Here is a 20,133-nt window from a genome sequence, read left to right as displayed (position 1 = left end):
AAATATATATGTGGCGTTCTTTTTTGAGCCTTTATGGTACATACATGGCATATTTTCATATTTTTTCCACAACAGGAAATCTCATTTTTCAAAACAAAAGGAGAAAAAAGAAGAAACAAATGAGACTTCTCAAATATTTGTTTGACTCTCGGAACTGGATTAAAAGAAAAATTCAAGCATTGCAAACATTGCAACACAATTGCAGGTGTTTGCAACATGGCAATTATTTGTGAGAACTTTGATCTAAATTGAGGTCAATAAAAACAAATGAAAAAACTGATTGAAAGAAAAGCAAAGAAACTTTCCCGCACATTTCTGAATCTTGGGCTGCTGAAATGCCATTTGTTCTGTAGTCCTCCAAGAAATCCTCAAGCTCAAAAGCAGGAGATTAGGCCTCATGTCTTTAAGTTTAAATAAAGAGACACATACACATCTGATTACCAGATACAAGATACATTCAGATAATGACAAATAACACTTTGATTTTGGCAAAAAGGAACAGACAAACTGGTGCAGATGCTGCTATTACAAAGATATAAGACCTTTACCACAGTTAAGACAAAGGCTATTTGAATCTAACAATATGGTTTCTGGCCAGAAAAAGCTACAATTATTTTTAAAAAATGTCACCTCATTCACATTCAGTGATCACAGAAAATGGAAACATTTTGAGAAGTAATTGTAAACATCTGCTAAAGAAAAACTGAAATCATGACTAAGAGGGAAAGGAACTGCTAACATGAAGTATTGTGTGAACAGATACACCGGAAAAACATGATTTCTGTGGACTGCCTCTGTTTTGAATGTGAAAAAAATTGATGAATATGAAAAAGATAGGAGTCCACCTAAAAACACTTTGAGTCAATTTGTCTGCCTTCTCAAGTATCAAGGAATGTGGCTACACTTGCATTTCTTCAGCAGCTTCAGCCCCTGCTGCTTCTTCTTGCCTCATTCCAACAGAAGTGTTTGCACAGACACAGTGAACTGGACCCAAACTAATCTAACAGAAAAATAAAAATAATTTTTTTTCTTTTTCTGCTGGGTTCTTTTCCAGTTAAGGAAGAGTCAACAGCAGTGCAGATGGTGGTGACAGCTCATGCAGGAATGCTGCTAAATTTCTAACCATTGCCTCAAAATACTGATTTCAAACTTGAGTGTGGTAATAACTACATAAATTAAGGTAAATCAGATCGTTCTTTTTCTTATTATGTTCTTAAGGCAAGAAACAAATGGAAGATATATAGATCCGAACTTTAGCTCAGCATGTAAAGTTGTTGAGCAGCTTGCAGGACACAGGCCTGCTTTGTAGTATGACTGCAGCACAGAAGCAGAATCACTGAGTTAACACAGAAGGGGCAAGTAAAGGTGTGGATAGCCCCCTTTTCCCGATCTAGCTGTGCCAGTTAAAGGTGGTTCCATGAACAGTTCACATCACTCATAGTAGAAATATAGCGCTATGTGTCCTTGGACAAAAGTGATCACATGCATGTTTTCTAACATACTTCAGGCAATCTGTGTTTGCTCAAGCCATCTTTTGTTAATGCCCAAGTCAAACGTTACATCTCTAAGCAGCTGTTCTGACTGAAAATGTTTTATCACCACTCATTGCTGGAAGCTGACAACACCTCCAGTTCTGCTAGCAGACCAGTTCCTTTCAATTATGCCTAATCTTTCTCTTTCTCTAAGTGACAAAAATCAGCCAGATGACTTGTGGCTGTGACCAAACAAGCTGCTGTGGTGTCACTGTGCTGGATTGAAAAGATGGCGAGCACAGGTGTCCGTCACTGTCTTCTCATTCAGTAACTTTCTCTACCCAGAGATTTTGCTTGCTCTTCTCTTTGTGGTCAAACAGCCATTTTTTCTTTTTATTATTATTTTTTTCCTAGGTTAACTCACTGCTTGAACTTGTTTTGTTGCTATAGGAATGTCTGTGCTTCTACAGCAGAGAGAGTGATACTGGGAGAGTAAATATCTGCTGGCAAGGTAGGCGGCATTCCTTCTTCCAGTGGCAATGCCAGTTTGAATACAAGCCAAACCAGCAATTAAACGAGCAGTCCCACAGTCTTTGGGGTTAGCCAGAACTGAGAAGGGGGAAGTGAAAGCCCAGGAAATGGGAATTACAGGAGAAGACTCCTATGCCCCTAGCTGGCTAGTCCTTCAGAAAAACTAACGTGATTAGAACAATGAGGTAGGTTGGTGTGTAACTACAGTTAGTTCCCCAGGCTACGTGCCAGTTACAGCACTAAGTGAGACAGTAGTTTGGAACCTTGAAGAAAGACTGGGAGGGGAGAGAGAGGAGTATTTTATGCTGTTTATCACAAAAAGAAATATCATATTGAAGAGATACTCCTTAAATCTCAAAATATGTATGTAGGTAGTGTTCAGGGAAGTGTATTTATGCTGCTGGATGTCAGGAAATCAGGTATGTGGAGACCTTCGGAGTCCAAGGTGGTTGGCTCATTTCTCTGTCAGTTGGGTTTGTACTCTGGAAACAGGCCAAAAAGCCACAGAAAGAAGCATTTGTCTACGCCCTGCTTTGGCTCTGCAATAGGTCCTTTTGCACAGTGATTTGGAGCTAACATCCAAATTGTTCTGTAGCGTAAAGGTAGAGTAGCTTTTTTTTTACAGCCATCTGTTACATTTGACAACCTCACTGAAACACTAATGTTACAAAGAAGCAAAAGGAGATAGTTATGAAGATGCCAGAGGGGTAAAGAACAAAAAAGTATGACCCTAGAGCAAATAGTTAAAACTGGAAACAGAAGGAAAGAGTGAGAACGCTTAGAATTGAGATGGCCAGATGGCAGGAATATGATTTAAAAAAAAAAAAAAAAAATCCTCTCCCTCCTTTTCTGCACAGAGTGTACGTTCTAGCTCCTACAGGCATCTTCCTCACCTGTACTGCTCCCCCTCTCCCTTAATGCCTCTCTGGCATTTAAAGGGAAGCATATCCTCTGAGAATAAAATAGGAGGGCTTCTTCCCTTCTTATCTGAGAAGTCCATAGTGGTCTTTGCTGGAAGCGCTAGGTGGTAATTAGGAAGAGGGAATGAATATCCTTCAAGAGAACATGGAAGAGCTAGTGTTAGACAGGTCAGAACAAGATCTAATGGTTAAAGGCAAACAGGTGAATGAGAGCAATTCAGCCAAGGGCTTTCTGTTTTAGGACTAGTAAATCAGGTTCATGGTGTGCTTATTTTGTTAAAGTCATGGTCGCAAGCCGTGCTCTGTTAACACATTAAGCCTGGCTTTAGGCGCCTAGTACTATATCAAAATGGTGCAACCAAATGTTATAAAGCACTGAAGTGGACTAAAGTCATCCTATTGGTTCAAAATTTGTTCACAAAATTATAATGGGTTACTCCTTACTGGCTGGCCTTACACCTAATCAGATATCATCTTTCTAAACTTCTAATTGTCTTCCTGTTATCCTTTTTGTCATAGAATGAAAACCATAGATTTGGAAGGACAGTGTACTGTATGCCCTGGCTGTTTTAACAAAGGTGCAGTTGTAGGCTGATGCCTAAGAAATACTGATAATATGTACAGAGAAAGCATTGATCAAAATACATCTGATATTCATGGTTGTGGAACCACAGCTGTCTAAGAGATGTAAGTCTTTGTTTTTCTGCTGACGCAATTAGAGGACTAAAACTTCCCCACTGCCCCACTTCCTACTGGTATATTTGATTTTTCTCCACCGTTATTGCAGTGTAGGTATATCCTCCATAAGATACTGAAAATTGGAAAAGGAAAGCAAAAGTGTAAAGAATATTCTTTAATATTCTGTGTACTTTGAGTGTAATGCATCTCATTCCATGCTAAAATACATACATATTCATTCATGGGGTAATTACAAGCTTTTTCCAATTTAAAAAAAAAATGCATTTCAGAAGCTAGACTTTATATGTGTGTGTATATATATATATATATATTTTTTTTTTTTTTATAAAAACATGTAAGAGTTGACTCTATTGGTGCTATTTTGTGTTTCCCCATTGTCTCTGCACTTTGAGCTCTGCTTTTATCAGATGGAAACCAGAAGGATGTTGGTTTTAATCACTGATTGTAAATCTGACACACTATACTTTCAGCAGTGGTATCTGTCAGTTTTAGGGAATGGAAATATGGAGATATAAGAGGACAAAAGCAGATACCTGTATTCCTGCATGAACTTCAGTGGCAGTCTCAAACTGCCTGAGGGCGGTTTTTAGCATAAGAATTCAAGTTTTAGCAACAACCTGATTTCCTAATCAATATGTTTATCTGAGTTTTATGAGCCCCACTACTACTTTTGCGTAAACCAGTGTCAATCCAGAATAATTCCGCATGCATCAATGGTGTTCAAATATACACTAGTCTAATTAATACTGAATTGTGCCTGCTGGACAGAATTGTTACTGGGTCATTGCCACCTTTTAGATACAGTTTAGGAGTTCAGCTCGGTAAAAGACACAGTGCAAATAGTATACTGACTTCGTGTGTCGATGCTGTGCTTAAAATATACAAAATTAATGAGATGGAAAAAAATTTCTTCAGGGCCATGATGCGCTTTTTTCCAGTAGGAGGGAAACAAAACTGGAATGTGATTGATAGCCCTCTGACTCATCAGTCTTTGTTACTGGCTCAAAAAGCTCTGGAAATAGGAATAGTGATAGAAGAATACGACTTCTTTATTTTCAGTACAGCAACATACTTTATATCTAAAGATACAGGCTTTAATTTTCCTTTTAGAAATGGTACCAAAAACCATTGGTAACTCTGTTGCTATCTTGTTTTGTCTGCATGGGACTGTGAAACAAGTAATTCAACTAAGTGGCATTAGAATGGCTTTCAGCTGCCCATAAATAGCATAGGGTCTCCTGTTCTTCACGCGAACTGAATCTTCTTCCAGTTTCAATGGGCAGTTTTAGTTTATGTGAGAAGAAGAAATTGGGCCCAGGTTTCTAGCCTGAGCTCTTTCCACCAGTGCTGAAATTCTGCATTTGGACACTCGCTTCCACACAGCAGTGAATGTGGAAGCTTTTCTGCTGGTCACAGCAAGTCTCACTCCATGCGTCTGTGTGTGGCACTTCGCTGCCTTCCCAGCGATTCTGCAAACCTTGGGCTCTCACGTTTTCTAATGAAGCTACTATTCTTATTTGATCCTAGCATAAATCCACTGCTGTTAGTGGTATGAACACATGCTGTCTTCCAGTTTTAGAGAAACTGGATAAAGGAAAATGATATTTCATACATGGAGCAGAAGGACTCAAAGGTCTCCCTAGGTTCACTTTTGGAGCAGGATTAGGACCAGAGTTTGACTCTTCATAGTGATGCTGCAGAGGTGTTTGGGAGAAAGTATGCTTTTTTCCTTTCCCCCCCTCCCCACCCCCTGAAGCAGTTAACTTTAAGGGGAAATAATTATAAAAGGGCTAGATGTTTACTTTTAAACGCAGCATTTTTTCCACTCTGCCCCAAGTCTGACATTTTAATGACCTTGTTTTTTACTGGCAGCCTATATTGAAGGGGCATTTTATGTACAGTTTTAACATTTGAACACAGTTCCATGTTCTGTCGCTTTTTTATATTGTGGAAAATGTCTTTTAAGTTATTGTTTCTTCTAATTGCTTACTAATTTGAGGGCATTTTTGCAAATGTCTTTAAAAGCTTTCAAATTTATCATTGGTAAAGGTTATTAATTTAAGAAGAGCAAGCAAAGAAAAGGCTGCATATATTTGCACTCAAATTACTATCCTAAATGACTCCATGGGGGGTTTCTTATAGGGGTCACTGAAAGGCAGAAAGGAATGTTTTTACTTCTTTGCTTTGTCACAAAAATTAGGTTACAAGGGCTATAAATGCAGGTAATGCTTTTTATTACTAGATTTTCCTCTGTAATGAATATAACATTTCTTCTTTTTCATATAACGATACCCACTGAATGTCTTAGTACTTAGCATGTTTACTTTTAGCTTTAACAAGGATCTGAAGTAATTTCTCTTTAAAAGGCTTGCAAGCAATCTGAAGTCAAAAAAGAAACCCTGTATGGCAGGATCACTGCTGGAAGTGGAAGATCAAGGGGGAACACTGTCTTGCCCTATGCCAACAAGCTCATCAGAAACACCAGTCCCTGAGTAGGTGATATAGCGAGGGGTGAAAAGTAAAATTGGAGAAGTTACAAGTCTGAAGTAGAAAGGTCAGAAAATCTTGCAATGCAAAATACAAAAGTGGTCACATATTTTCCTCCTATAAAACACACTGCTCTGTGCCAGTCTGCCAGAATCCACATTTACATGATTCTCTAGTTCCAAAAAAGCTTGGTCTCACTATTGCTTTGAGAGTTGGGCCACGTTGTAAAACTAGGAGAAGCAGCTCCACCTCATTGAGGCTACGCTCCTGAACAGCTGATCCATCGAGCACACTACAGTCGTTGAGCATTACGAGACTCCCAGGGCTCACTCTTTAGAGGATTACACCTCCTTCCCAGCTTTGCTCTTCAAGAGGGCATTAATATTCTCTGAAAGGCATCCACTCATCTGTAGCTCCGTAAGGCCAATCTACTTTGATCTTAGTCTCAGAAATAGAATGATGAGGGATAAGAGTTCAAAGTATAAGAAGAAGCTCAATATGCAAAGAATGTACCACATCTTAATAAGTAATGAGAATTCCCTCCATTTGTTGCTGTTGTAAGGAAAAATAGTTTAATATCTTTATGGGATTAGAACTCGATGGTACTTTGCTAAAGAGTGGCCAGAACTATTAAGATTTTCCTTATGTCTCCAGAAAGGCCCAGCAAATAAACATCAATAAACAATGGCAACACTAAGATTGACTATTAAGATTAAGGCAAGTATTTTATTAATTTTATTAATGTGGCTAACATGCTGAGTTATTTTGATTTAGACCCAATAGAGCAAATAAATAACACAAAATTTCAATCTCTTCCTTACAAGCAACTTGAGGATTAAGGAAATTGCTAGTAATGAATGGCTGCTTTTTAGCAAAGTTTATCACAAACGACCCCGGATTGTTAAGTATATGCTATTGGAGCAGCCGTAGGGGGACAGGAGAACTGGGAAACTAACAGTGAGGACAAAATTCTTCGTTTCTTACTGACTTGCTCTGTACCGAGGAGATGTCATTCAGATGAACACTCAGCCTGCATAGCAATGACAAATACCAGCAAATTTAGCTTTCATAAGTGTATTTGAGAAAGATTAGCGTACACTATTCAGTTCAAGTTTTAGTTTTTAGGTTAGCTGCCTTTCATATTAATCAGCTTTGGTTTTTTCCAGCGCTGCCTTTTCTGTGCAAGAGCAATGGGTGAATGCCATGTTTAATAACCCCTTACATCTACTAATTCCTTTTTCCAGCAATTGTGTGGTTTTCAAAAAAAAAAAAAAAGGCAAATTAAATTTGTATAATTGGAAGAAGAAATGTAGAAATGAATGTTATTTGTCCTTAAAGTGCTAGGGAAGCTTATGTTTCAGGGAGTCACGTAGCCCTTTCAAGACCATTTACTGTTCCTCAAATTCCTTTTCTATTTATTTTTCAAATTCCTATGAGTATTGTAGGATTTAGTCAGTACAAGACACTTCTTCACTCAATCAGTTCAAATGCTGATTGTCACAATGAAAAATAGAGACTGAGATATTTCATGTTTAGGTCCTGATTCTTTTCTGAGTTGTGATAGCAGGAATTACTAAAAATGATTTTGATTTCCAAGCCTTATTTCCTTATTCACTTTTCATTACTGGTAAATAGCACTTCCATCTCGCCGTAGATCAAGCCGACTACCTAGCAACAGATCGCTAACTTCTCTGTTTTACTGATAGACATTCAGTTTCTTTCCACTTTCAGAAAATGTTTGAGAAGTACCAGTGACTTGTCCTATAATAGAGAGCAAGTGTGGAAAAATCTGTCAGTCAAAAGAAAGTCGCCCCATAAACATACCTAACAGCTCTTTTTTCTTCTCTGATTGGAAAGAAGAGTAGCTTAAATTAATTTATTGGTCTACATCTGTTTGACAGGCATGTGTGTGCTGGATTTCTGAACACACTTGGTCTATTCTGTTCAATTTAACCTCCCAAAAGATTTTGATCTTATTTTTAGCTTTAACCTTATAAAAATGTAACAGCACAAAGAATTCTTACAGTGAGTAAACTTTTTCTAATTTAAATCCCAGTTTCAAAGGAATTTAGCTATGACCTGGATTTTAATTTTTGGGGGGATTTTACTAATGCTTAAGGGGGGAAATCTGGTACATTTTCAGCATATTAAATACCAGTTTGTGTCAAAGTAGTCATTAGATTTCTAATTCATTTGATTACAGTACAGTGATACAGCAGGGGTATGTCTGGATATTTATTATCTTTCGCTATGCTATTAGAATATGATTTCTTTATTTTCATTATTGGGGCATGCTACAGTAAAAGCACCTAAATATTGTTAGATTTTGAAACCACTTAATTATCCTGTCATTGGTGCAACATTATTCAATTTTACATTAAAATTGTTTTCCTGGAGACTTAAGTTAGATTCAAATAAACTGTTCATTTTTGGCAACCAGGAAGAAATGGAGTCCTTGTAAAAATCAGACTTTGGAGTGAGGAAGTTGGCGATTTTTTTCATTAGTTTCATAGGGCTCATTGTTCCTATTCTGGAAACTTTATAGCTGCAATCACCTACGGCTAGAATCTGATTTTTACTGAGGTGCTATAATAATTATACTAAGTACTTTCTGTTTGTCACTGACAAACAGCAATCCTTGAATGTCACTTAAGGAAAATAGAAACTTTTATACTGCGAGTTAGTTTCCAAGACTTCATAGTTTGATTTCTTAGGAATAAGTACAAGCTTTTCATTAAATAAAGCCAAACAAATAAAACTCCACCCTGGATTTTGCATAAAACCAGGAGATCTCTCAAACTTTTGTTCGTATTCGCAGAGATGTTCAGGGCAAAGGGGGGGAATTCATGACAAAAAACAAGATCTTGCAGAAAGTTTGGGTTCCTTAAATAAAATATTTTGCTAAGAAACTTAAATGTGACTTACTGAGAACTGAAGGTTGACAAGTTTAACTAAATACTGTAATAGCAAAACAAACAAACAAAAACCTTTCAGTTCACTGGTGGATTAGCGGTTAATACTCTGAAATCCACAAGCTGTGGCTATCTGTGCTGTTATAATACGAAAGAAGAACTCTACATTTTGTGTTTTTCAAAGGAAGATCTTAATCACCTCTTTGTAAGCTACCAAGCCCCTTATTAAAAGTCTGGGCCCAATCCTCCCTTGAAAGACTGGCCCCGGCAAACTATGTTCTTTGATCCTAAATTGAGACCAACTCATACTGAAGGTAACGGGATGTGATTAAGCGCTGCAGAATTGGGGCCACTGACAATAATGAGACTGGCTGCTCATGTGAGTAAAGAACAGATCCGTAAGATTAAGGACCGTTATTATGTTCTGTATCTCTAGCAACTACTCTTCATCATTTATTTAGTTTTAAAAAGGTGCACAGTATTACCTTGTCAACATTAATCCCACATTAATCAGTGGAAACTACAGTGAAAAAGAATACCATGTATTGGAAAAAACTTTGATAGAGTTTTTAGTGTTGCTCCCTGATGCCAGTTACTTATTTCGGCAATATGATTGATAATCTGAATCATGGAGCATAATTTTCTGTTAACAAGAACTCAATCTCACACACATACAAATTATTTTTCTGTTGTGTTAAATGTTTGCTAGTAACTGTTTTCAACAAGGGGAAGTACAGATCTTGGAATACCGGGCTGGCACAGGAGGCAATGTCCTGGAGCTGGAAGGGAAGAAAATAATGGAATCCCCAATGCTTATTTGCAAACACAGGCGAATATAATATAGCATTGACAGCTGTGTTGTTCAGTTGACTTCTGCATTCAACCCAGGCTAAGTATCTCTCTCAGTGCCTCTCAAATGCTCCAACTTCTTGCCCTAATTTTTTTTTATTCTCCAATTACTTGTGGATCAAGAACTTAACTATCTGAATTTCTTTAGGAAATTTTTTTGTAACTGATATAATTATTTTTTATAGGCGTGTTGCACTGCTTTAACATAACTGCACTGACATTAGAGTTTTAATTTGACACTTATAACTTGCAGAATTACAGAGATTTCCTTAAACAAGTTTAGCTAATCTGACTTTGTATATGGTAACTTTACCTAAGCTTAAATCTCTCTTGCACCCTAGGCCAACTGAGTTCGATTCCTGAGTTATGCTGGTTTAAATAAGTCAGTGCAACACTGGTTGTCTACCATAACTTATGAAACTTTGACTTTGTTTTCATCCTCGGTTTCTATTTCTTATGTCAATCCATGTAAACTAGGTTCCAGTATTATTGCTAGAAGTGTCCCAAGTAGGTTTTCGTGTAAAACAAAAATGCATACACCAACAAGGTACTGAGAGCATTCCAGACCTCCTCTCTTAACTTGGTTTTCTTCTTGACCATCTGGCTTCCTGCTCCTCTGTTTAGCACTCCTTCCCCCCACCTCCACGACCTTCCTGTGTATAAACTTGAGTCGTATCAGCAGGCTCCGGGACCTCACAAAAAGCAGATGAGCAAGTTGGCAAGACAAACCACAGCCAGTTTCCAGTGTCTTTGAGAAAGCTCTGTATTTATCCAATTAAAATTAATAAAGAATGTAAAGGCTGGAAAACAAAAGATCATGGGAGAAACATAATGCACACTACACAGGCTACATCTTGCCTAGTCTAAAAGAGGCCCGGAGTGGCTTCATTATTGATTTTATAAAAAGGGGAGAAAATAACTTGCAATTGTATAGCATTCACTTTAAAAATAGATTTGGAATAAACACCTAAAACCCCTGAAATTCTTCCAAGTGAGAAAGACCGTCTTTTGGGGATGGCATTATAAGCTCCAGACGGATTTACCAGAAGTAGTAATGGACCTTATCCTCTCTTCTAAGTTGTTACTGCCTCTCTCATGCAGCTTTACATCCCTAAAATTGGATTAGGATTTTCACCATCCTTGGGGACTGGGGAGTTCCCTCAGCTGAGCTGTGTCTTCTCTTTGCAAGAGTGGGGGTATTAATGCTACACACTTAGGTATGATGATGCCTCTGGGGTGGAGAGTGGTCTGAACTGAATTGGTTTGCTGTTTCATAAGTTTAGCAAAGCCAGGCATTGTGACAGTTGTGATGCTGCGGTACTGGAAACTTCTTCTTAAAAAAATGAGGTTTTTTTGAATGGATAAGATATTTTACGTAGTTCAGAGAGACTGAGTTAAATCGTTGCAGGGTCACATCACTGATTTAAGATTTTTGTGTTTTGTCACAGATAGGAAACGTTGAAAGAACCTGGAGCTTAACAGCTTAGCTGTTTCCTTTGAAAGGAAATGGAATTAAAACCTGCATGTGCTTGGCTTATACTTTATAATACATTTTATTGCCAGAATTATAAATTAGGCCTCTGGGCACCAAAATAGAACATAACTAAAACCATAACTCACCGAGCTAAATTGATGCCTGGCCTAATATAGTTTACTGTCATGGAATGCCAGAGGACTACCCCTCCCTCCGAACTCTCCACTCTTAAGTGGGTCTATTGGCACTAATATTATCCTGCTGTAACTAGCCTCGTACTTGAATCTGAGCCACGCTCTTGGTTTCCATCCGTTCACTGCAACTGGAGAGTCTTATGGGCTATTGGCTGACTTTTGCCTTCTACAGGTGGTAGAAGGCCAGCTGCGACTGTGTTCAGTCTCATTAGTGGTATAATGAGTCCTTAGCTTTTCAGGGTGAGTGATGGAAGAAGGGGAAGAGATGATCTTTTTGTGTGTTGTTGCAGCACTTTTTCGTGTTGACATTTAGCAGTGTCAAGATTCAGTGGTGCTTAGTGTCAGTGTTGCTTAGCATTTTCTACAGCAGTAGCAGTCCAAAAAGCCATGGCTGCGAGGGTGATACAGTCTTAATTTCCTTGATATTACATAGTTATCTAAATCTGTAAAAATGGGGGTAGTAACGCTACCCCACTGACTTGTGCATGGTAACTATAGTCATGAACGTTTCTGAGAAGAGACAGTGATTTGAATCAAATTGGTTGCCTTTGTAACTTCAGTTTGTCTTGTGAAAATACTGTCAGAATAATATATGCTTCCTTTATAACCAAGAAGTTTTACTCTTGATCAATAGGACTTACATTTCATCTGTCAGGTTAATGAATTATTAGGTTTCTTTAGTCTTTCAGGTTTTTTTTAGTACATTTCAGTCTTTAAATGCAGCAGACAGTGGTAGCAATGCTGAGGTGGAAAAGAAGCCTAAGCCCTAGTGCTGATTATGGGTGAGTTCTCTTAGACGCCACTGGATGCTGCTTGTACGGCTCAGGTGGAAGTGCTTAGGCTAATGCTAACAGCAGTAGCTGGAAGAGGTGCTGGGAGAGCACCGGCATTGCTTGGGGCTGGCAGCTCCTGAGCGTGATGAGTCCTGGATGCTCCCTATAGCCCTGACAGCCAGCTCACAGATGGGGTAACGTATTCTCTGATAGCTGAAATGTTTCAAGTACATAGCAAAAAGCCTTATCGACTGCTGTTCTCAGAAAGTCAGCCAGAGGGGACTAAACTAAACCATTGTGTGTGAGGCCTTTGAAACCACAGTAAGGGAACTATTTCCCTGGATGTCACGATTGGTTCTACAGACCAAACCATGCAGCTCTCTCGAGGTTCAGGACAAACCAGGCCCAGGATTTGCTTTCCATGTCAGGCTGCTAGTCTGCTTGTGTGCAGCAAAAGGCTGCACACAACTTGAGAATAAAATTATTAGAAAACGCAACTATGAGTTTTTCTGCTTAAGTGTGCCAGTATTAAAAAAAGTGTTTTGTGTTATCTCCTTAGGGCTGTACCAGGCAAGTGATTTTTTTTTTTTTTTGGGGGGGGGGGGGGATTACTTTGCATGCCTATGAAGGAAATCAAGATTTTACATTCAGTAATAGGTTTGTTCCATAAACATTAACTATGCATGTTAAAGCTGTCCTACGGCAATCCTGATGTGCGCACAGTAGTGTTTTCGTCTTTTCTATAAATATTTGTAGTTGATCATGCATTACAGTAGGCCATTCCTCTCTTTTGACTTTGCCCTTTTTTTAGCTTGTTCATCTGATTTGCACAGAAGGGGGAAGAAGGCTTTATGGAAAAGATAAACTGCAGACTCAACTCTTTGTATGGGTATGTGTGTGTATGTTCTGCTTGTTAGTAAAATCTGCTGAAAAGTTGTTTATGGATTTTTTAGGGAGAATGCAATGGCTTCTTTTTTTATGGAGCTGATGAAATCTTAACTTTTTTTCTTTATTTAGATACACATTTTTTCCACAAAACTTTAAGTGGGAATGATAGGTAAACATCAGAAGTAAGAGGTTAGCTTGTTTTAGTCTTTGGGAATGGCTTTATTACTGCGTTTTAAATGTCATATTCATCTTCTTTCATTTCCTCTGTGAACACTTCCCCCAATTTCTGTATGCTACTATATTTTGAAGCTTTTAACAAATAAATGGAAGTCTTCTGATGTCATTCATGCTTTAAATATTTTGCTGGTTCAAAGTCTTTATATCTAAACTGCCACTAGTCTTAGGAGTGTTTCTGAGTGCCATAGACTTTTGGAGTAGTCTTAACAATTTTTGATCATAGAGAAAGATTTCCCAGTCTCAATGTAACAAAAACTTGTTTCTAGAATTAGGGATTAATATTTTTCAAATGTCTTCTAGTATATGACTTCCATTTTTGAACAAGCATTAGATAAAGCCAGCAAGTGGAGCGCACTAAACGAAGAAGTTCCAAATCTGGGCATGTATTTCAGCAACAAGATGTCACTAGATCCTAAGTAGAATCCTCCCATTTGTTGACTAGTAAAACAACAAAAGTTCTTTAGTAAAAATAACTCAATGTAATTATATTTCAATTTGTAGCAGATTTGACGTTTGCACAGGTCCTTTGCATGGTCCTCGCTTCCTGACAGGCTGTGCCAAATAAACGGTTAAATATAACGTACAAAATATAGTAAGGTCCCTCCATGTTCCACCTTGTGTAAATTTATGACAACTTTGTGTCTGGATTTGGAGCTAATCATTTAAATCGAGCTAAGCTCTGTACAGCTGAGCTCTCTACATTTTTGAAATATATACTGTTGTCTTCATTATGTGGAATGTCTGTACATTTCTTTACATAATTACTTAAAAAACAAAAGAAAGCTTTAATTATGGAGAATGTGTTGTTGTAGTTTTCTTCTTTAAAGAAATAGTCTAGTATCGTTGTCTTTTCATTTGTCTTTCATTACTATGCCTTTCAATACCATTCATCTATGGACTAATGCGATGCCCACTGAAGTCAATAGAAGTCATTCAGTTGACATCAGTGAACAATGAATCAGGGCCTTTAAAAAGAAGAAGAAACTAGAGTTTACAAGAATTAAACAGAATGCTGAGGAAAAAAAGCTCTGAGACAGGAATTGCGGCAGCTTCTGTGTCCATACAGCACCTAGCACTTTGCTGCCATAAAATAAACTGATAATCAGTCACTCAGTCTCCACTGGTAGTCCTGATAAGGGAACGTCTGGATTGTTTTTCTGTGCAAAGCCTTAGTAGGTATCAATAATTGTAATACACAGTAAAAGTCAGTTAAGATAGGTGCCATTGATGCAGATGTTGAAAATCCTTTTTTATATGCTTCTGCCTAGTCTTTTCAAAGATCTCATACTTTGGTATCAGTCTTTTTTTGTTTTGATTAACTTGTAATCACTCAAAAGCAGATTCAGAAGCTCCCCCCCTCCTTCCTTCGCAGAGCCTGTGTTTGTTTTATACCCAAATGTGACATTGTACACTGCTGCAATCGAAAAAGGCTGCAATGATCAATTGAGGGCCCAATCAAAGCCTAACAGATAGGCAGCCATTCATCGCTGTTTGATATAAAAGGTGTTTTATTTCTCATCACTTTTTTGTCACTGAAAGAATGCTTCCTACGTGCAGATTAATTAAAGTGTAAACATTAAATATTGATTGATGCATTATCAGCATGGAGCAGTTGCCTCCACTCAGATTGATTCCTGCAGTGATTTATTGTCATATTTGTGGAGTCATTTCACTTGATAACAAAGAGAAATAGCCTGCTGCCTCTGCCTTTCAGGCTTGCTTTCTGTCTTTTGCTCTGCACCTCCTCATCCTCAGTGACTCTCATTCTTTGGCTGCTAGAACTAACACGTCTTCATCATATTTTCAGGAGAAACTTGAGTGCTTTCTATTTTGACATTTACATAGCAAGTTTATAGTTCAGTGTGAAGCTTGCAGACCTGTTCTCTCAAGTGGCACATCTATGGTTAATGCTTCAATCGGTGTCCTACAGAGCTGGTTTCTGTGACCCTGGTCACAGGCAGAACTTTGCAAACACAGGTTCAAATGATTTTAGTTAACTGACTGCCAGCTTGACAAAAAGCTGAACTTTCAACGGAGTAACACTGTTTAGGTCAGTTGTATGGCTAAATTATTCAATTAGTTACCCTGAGCAGGAGCACAGGCTCACAATAGCATATCAGGTGAAAGAATTTCAGGGTTTGACTCTTGTTTTTGGACAAGCGCACAAAAGAGGCCTTCAAAAATGACTTCATGCTTCAGATCTTATGCAGGATTTAAAGTAAAGCACAGCTTTGTGGGACGTTAGTGAGCATCTCAGTTAGAAAATCCTCTAAAAAGATTGCATTGAATTACTCTAGCTTTTGGATGTGGATTCAAAACAGCCTTTCCTTCTGTTCCCTGCAAGTCTTGTGTTCTTTTTCTGTGCTCGGCGACATGAGGAGCTGGCTGGAGCAGAGCACCGCTCCTCGTCAGAGCCACGGCAAGCGGCCGTCCTTGCCAAAAGGAGCTGCAGCCCTAGTGCCGCATGTTTGTTCAATACGGCAAGACTGCTGTATCGCTCCTTCTCTCTTTTCCTGGGAGGACTGCCGTTCCGCGTGTTTACAGCCAGAAACCGCCTGTTCTGGCTGAGCATATTCTCCCTGACCCAGTCAGCTACAAAAGAAAATTATTCGTGAAGTACTTTGTTCTGCATTAACAAAACTACTCTTTTATATATAGCTTTCCTTTAACGCTCTGAGAACTAGATTGCTCAAAGCCTGCAGGAGTAAAGCACTGGATTAACACCAGAAGAACATGTAATGGGGATCTGGTGATCTTGATTCAGCTGACCAATTAAACATTAACCTTTAGTCACAGTAACAACAAATGTGCAGCTTGCGAATTTACTGCAACAGATAACTTTGTTCCTGGACCTGCAGGGAATTGTAGGACTGGTTCCCTAAATAAGCAGCAGCCATGCCAAGCTGGCTTTCTAAGAACTATATACTATGATTTCTCTAAAAGGCTGTTGCAAAAATTGCAAGAGACTTCATTAAGGTAGAGATTTGCTTGTGCTGCTGCAATTCCTGACAATCTCTGTCACTTCCAGACACGCACTTGGCACCACTTTATTTAGGATGGTTTACTGTTTTACAGACACACCCAAACCTGGGAGAAATTGCTGCTATTTTAGGTTCTTTCTTGCCCGTGTATTTTCTAACAAGTGCTCTTCCTATCCTGCCTGTGTTCTGACATTATCCTTTCCAAGCCAAATTCATCCATTTTGCATCTATTGTGCTGACTTCTGTGGAGTCACTCTTCCTGTGTGGCACTCCTGAAATTAAAAAAAAAAAAAAAAAAAAAACCCAAAAAACAAAACCCAAGCTATTGCAGTAGTGGAGGTCGTCTGGATTCCTTCAAAATGATGCTCTCTCAAGATCACTTTCCCTTTCTCCTTGGTTGCTGTTGCCATTCCTACCCACTGAACAAAACTATTGTCACTTTTTGTTACATTGTCAGCCTTATTTAAATTGTCAGCTTCTCTGGTCAAAGACCTTGCTTTCCTGTTTGTCTTTAAACTGCTGCGCAAACCAGTGAGACTGTATAATCACTGCTGCTACAGATGCAGTGATGTGAGCCCACATGCTTGTGAGACTGCAGAAAACAAAATCTGTTGTCACTGTAATTATTGTAGAGTACATTTACATTTTTATAAAGCCTTTGTTGAAAGATTTAATGCATTTTGTGTAGAAATGTGTACAAATGTTCTCCTTAAATATCTTTAGTTATTTTTAGATAAAGCATATTTCATCTCTGAACAATGAAGTTTCTTTTAACTCTTTTCATATGACAGATAAAGGCTTTTTAACATATAGTATTCAGTCTGAATTGTGTTATTATTGTTCAGATAGGACCACACAAGAACAAATTAAGAGAAATCTCAGCTGCAGAGAGTCTGCATTCTGCAGATCGAATTTGAGACTTAGAAGCATGCACAGAACTCCCTCTGGATGAAATTATGGCTTCTTTCAAACCAATTGGAAAACTTCTGTTGACTCTAATGGGCCCAGGTTTTCCTCCTAGTATCCAGTGGAAGACATACATAGATGCTTATACACAATTGTAATTGTGTATAATTGTATACTTACTGTGTAACCAAATAGAGTTCCCAAGAGGAAGCAGTCCTAGGGAAGACATCAGCTTTCAAAGAACTAAGTTCTGTAAATATGTTGTGGTTTGCACTAATGTGAGTTAGCCAGAAACTTTTGTAACTCTAGGTAGCTTTTCAACTGGTTTTCTCAATCCTTGCCTTTTTTTTTTTTTTTTGGTCTTCTCCCTCACCTCTTCCCCCCCCCCCCCCCCAATAAGATAGCTGACTGAGTCTGGTGTTAGTGTAGTGAGCTATGACAAGTCAAGTTTTTAGTTGCATTTCTGTTTAGAACAAATGCAGTCTTTGTGTGACAACTCTGTATGTTTAAGTTAGTTTTCTCTTAGCCCCCCACAAATACTCCTAACAGAACTGACTGCAGTGGATAATGAAAGAGAATTGACAGATATTAGGAATATGTGGGGGAAGTCGTGGAAACTGAAGATGAAAAATGAATCTCGTTTTGATAGGTTGCAAAATTGTTCTATAAAAGTTGCATGTGACTTAATACTTTGTCTAAAATATCATCTGCAGTTTTTACTTATCTAGGGCCTGATTCTGAAAGGAATGAAGTATTTGGGAACTGAGGTTTTACCTTAGTGTGCCTCAGTGTTCATCGTTGTTGTGCAACAGCTGTATAAATAACACAAAATAGTCAAGAACAAGAGTATTAATCATTTAATTTGGGTTTTAGTTTCAAACAGAAATGAAAACTTAGTTTTTCCTTTATTCAACAATATGTGTCCTTATATGTTTTTACAGGATCATAGGATAGTTCAGATTGGAAAGACACAAGTTTTAGGATACTTCTCCTGAATCCTGATTAGGGTTTCCTTTCACCGTGGACAATTAAATCGGACGTGTGGAGATACCAACAGATGTATGTTAAGGATTTAGAAAGCTCATTGCTGACCTAGATGCTGGAATTTTAGAAATGTTCGTATACATAGAGATTGCATACCTATACTAATATTTTCAAACTGACAAGAAGTTCCCTTTTTTCCATAACCAAAAAAAAGCAGCAGTTGTGCTAGTGAATACTAGCTGTAGAAGACTGCAGCCCTTCCTTTTTTTACTGAAGAGACTGTCTGGTCTGCAGCAGGAGTTGGGTATTAATTCAAAGCAGTCTGCCAATTTGTTATTAGAAAGTTACGGTTGTATGATTTTTTTTTTTTTTTAACTGAGTAGATTCCGAATATACAGCTAGATTACAATGTCCATGCAAATTACCTTACTATTTTCATATATCACTATGAGACCTGCCAAATGAATACTGTTCCCCTAAATTGTGGTATTTCCCTTCCGCAAATGAGTTTACCATTTTTGCAGCAGCAATTGCAGGTTGCATGAGAATGGTAAGTGTATTATTTCCTAAATTGGTATGTAATTTATTTTTAGAAGCTTGAAACATGGTTTTGAAGTTAAATGCATATCATCTTTATAAGTGCTTGGATCATTTTATTTCACAATTCCTGAAAATACCTTTGATAATAAAAGCAAATTAGGGAATAATAAATGACAACTGTAGAGTGACCAGTGTCTGATTTTAGGTAATATAATTAACTCCATCCTTCACATGTTTATCATAATAGCTATCCAATGTACATTAGAATAGTTTAAATGATTGGTATCTCTTAGTTTGGAGGTAGGGGGTGCTTGTTCATAAAAGCATTTTATATTCATTTCTAGGTCACCAGGACTGAACGTTTTAAGAATGTTTTGTACAAATTAAAAGAAAATTAATGTTAGTTGTAAACAGCTATTACTGCTGTTGCTCAAAACAGCCTTTTGTGATCATCCCCTCTAGTTCTTTATTACCTTCAGTGTTTTGCCTTGCCAATAGTGCATTTTTTTTATTATTTGGATTTGAATATTATATTTAGGAGCATGAAATAGATTGATAAGACACGTTTATCCTTTCTTTGCCTGTTCTGTAGTCTACTAATGTGAGATGGGATTTGAAATTAACAGAGGTTCTATTAGGATAAACTGTTTCAGTCCAAAAAATAAGCTTTTTCATTCTTGAAATGTAACTCATATTATGACAGAAATTAACATTTTGGTGACCTGTAATTAACTGTGTCTCCTTATGTTATAAATAAGGTTTGGTAACTATAGCTGGAGTCAACTGTATCTTGAGGTCTAGTTATCTGTAGCTGTTTTTTTTATTTATAGCTTTTTGTACCTGCTAATGATACTGCAGAGTTCAGGGATGCAGACAGTAAAGAACACACATAAAATACGTGGATGGTTTCTGCAGCCTTGTTCCATTTGTTTCTTACAGCAGTATCCGAGTCCCGTCAAACTCTTCCTATGCTTGGAAATCTCTGGGGTTAGTGTTTAAGTCTTTGATGCTGCTAGTAATTCCAGCCCTCACCATTAAAGCTGCGTTTTCTAACCGTCCCTTGGTAATTGTTGCAAGGACTTAGACAAGTAAGACTATCCAAAGGCATCACTAAGGTCAAACTGTGGTAGAAAGTGCTCTGATTTTATCCCGGAGATTGATGCTTGTATCACCTTTTTTTCGATTCAGCAGCTGGGGTTATAAAATGTACTTGCAATCACTGATAACGTGTTAGATCAGACTACAAGTAGAGTAACACAGTATTTTATACACTGTGTGTAGTTTTA

At 37.9% G+C, this 20,133-nt stretch overlaps 1 long non-coding RNA gene across 10 annotated transcripts in view; it reads left to right on the top strand.

Annotated features, from left to right (window-relative positions):
* Positions 1 to 13,129: 13,129 nt before the first annotated feature.
* The window catches only part of LOC104146320 (uncharacterized), a 36,006-nt gene continuing 29,002 nt past the window's right edge, over positions 13,130 to 20,133 (top strand). For 8 of the 10 annotated variants that reach the window (XR_011143240.1, XR_694608.2, XR_694607.2 and 5 more), the window contains exon 1: positions 13,130 to 13,200. This is a non-coding gene — a long non-coding RNA (uncharacterized lncRNA). Of the gene's footprint in view, positions 13,201 to 18,619; positions 18,858 to 19,785; positions 19,835 to 20,133 lie in introns of those variants that run through there. The other 2 variants (XR_011143236.1, XR_011143239.1) reach the window with 2 other exon arrangements.

This window comes from Struthio camelus, chromosome 10, assembly GCF_040807025.1.
Source record: "Struthio camelus isolate bStrCam1 chromosome 10, bStrCam1.hap1, whole genome shotgun sequence".
NCBI lineage: Eukaryota > Metazoa > Chordata > Aves > Struthioniformes > Struthionidae > Struthio > Struthio camelus.
The sequence above is the reverse complement of the archived record's forward strand: the minus strand, read 5'-3'. Positions and strand labels throughout refer to the sequence as shown.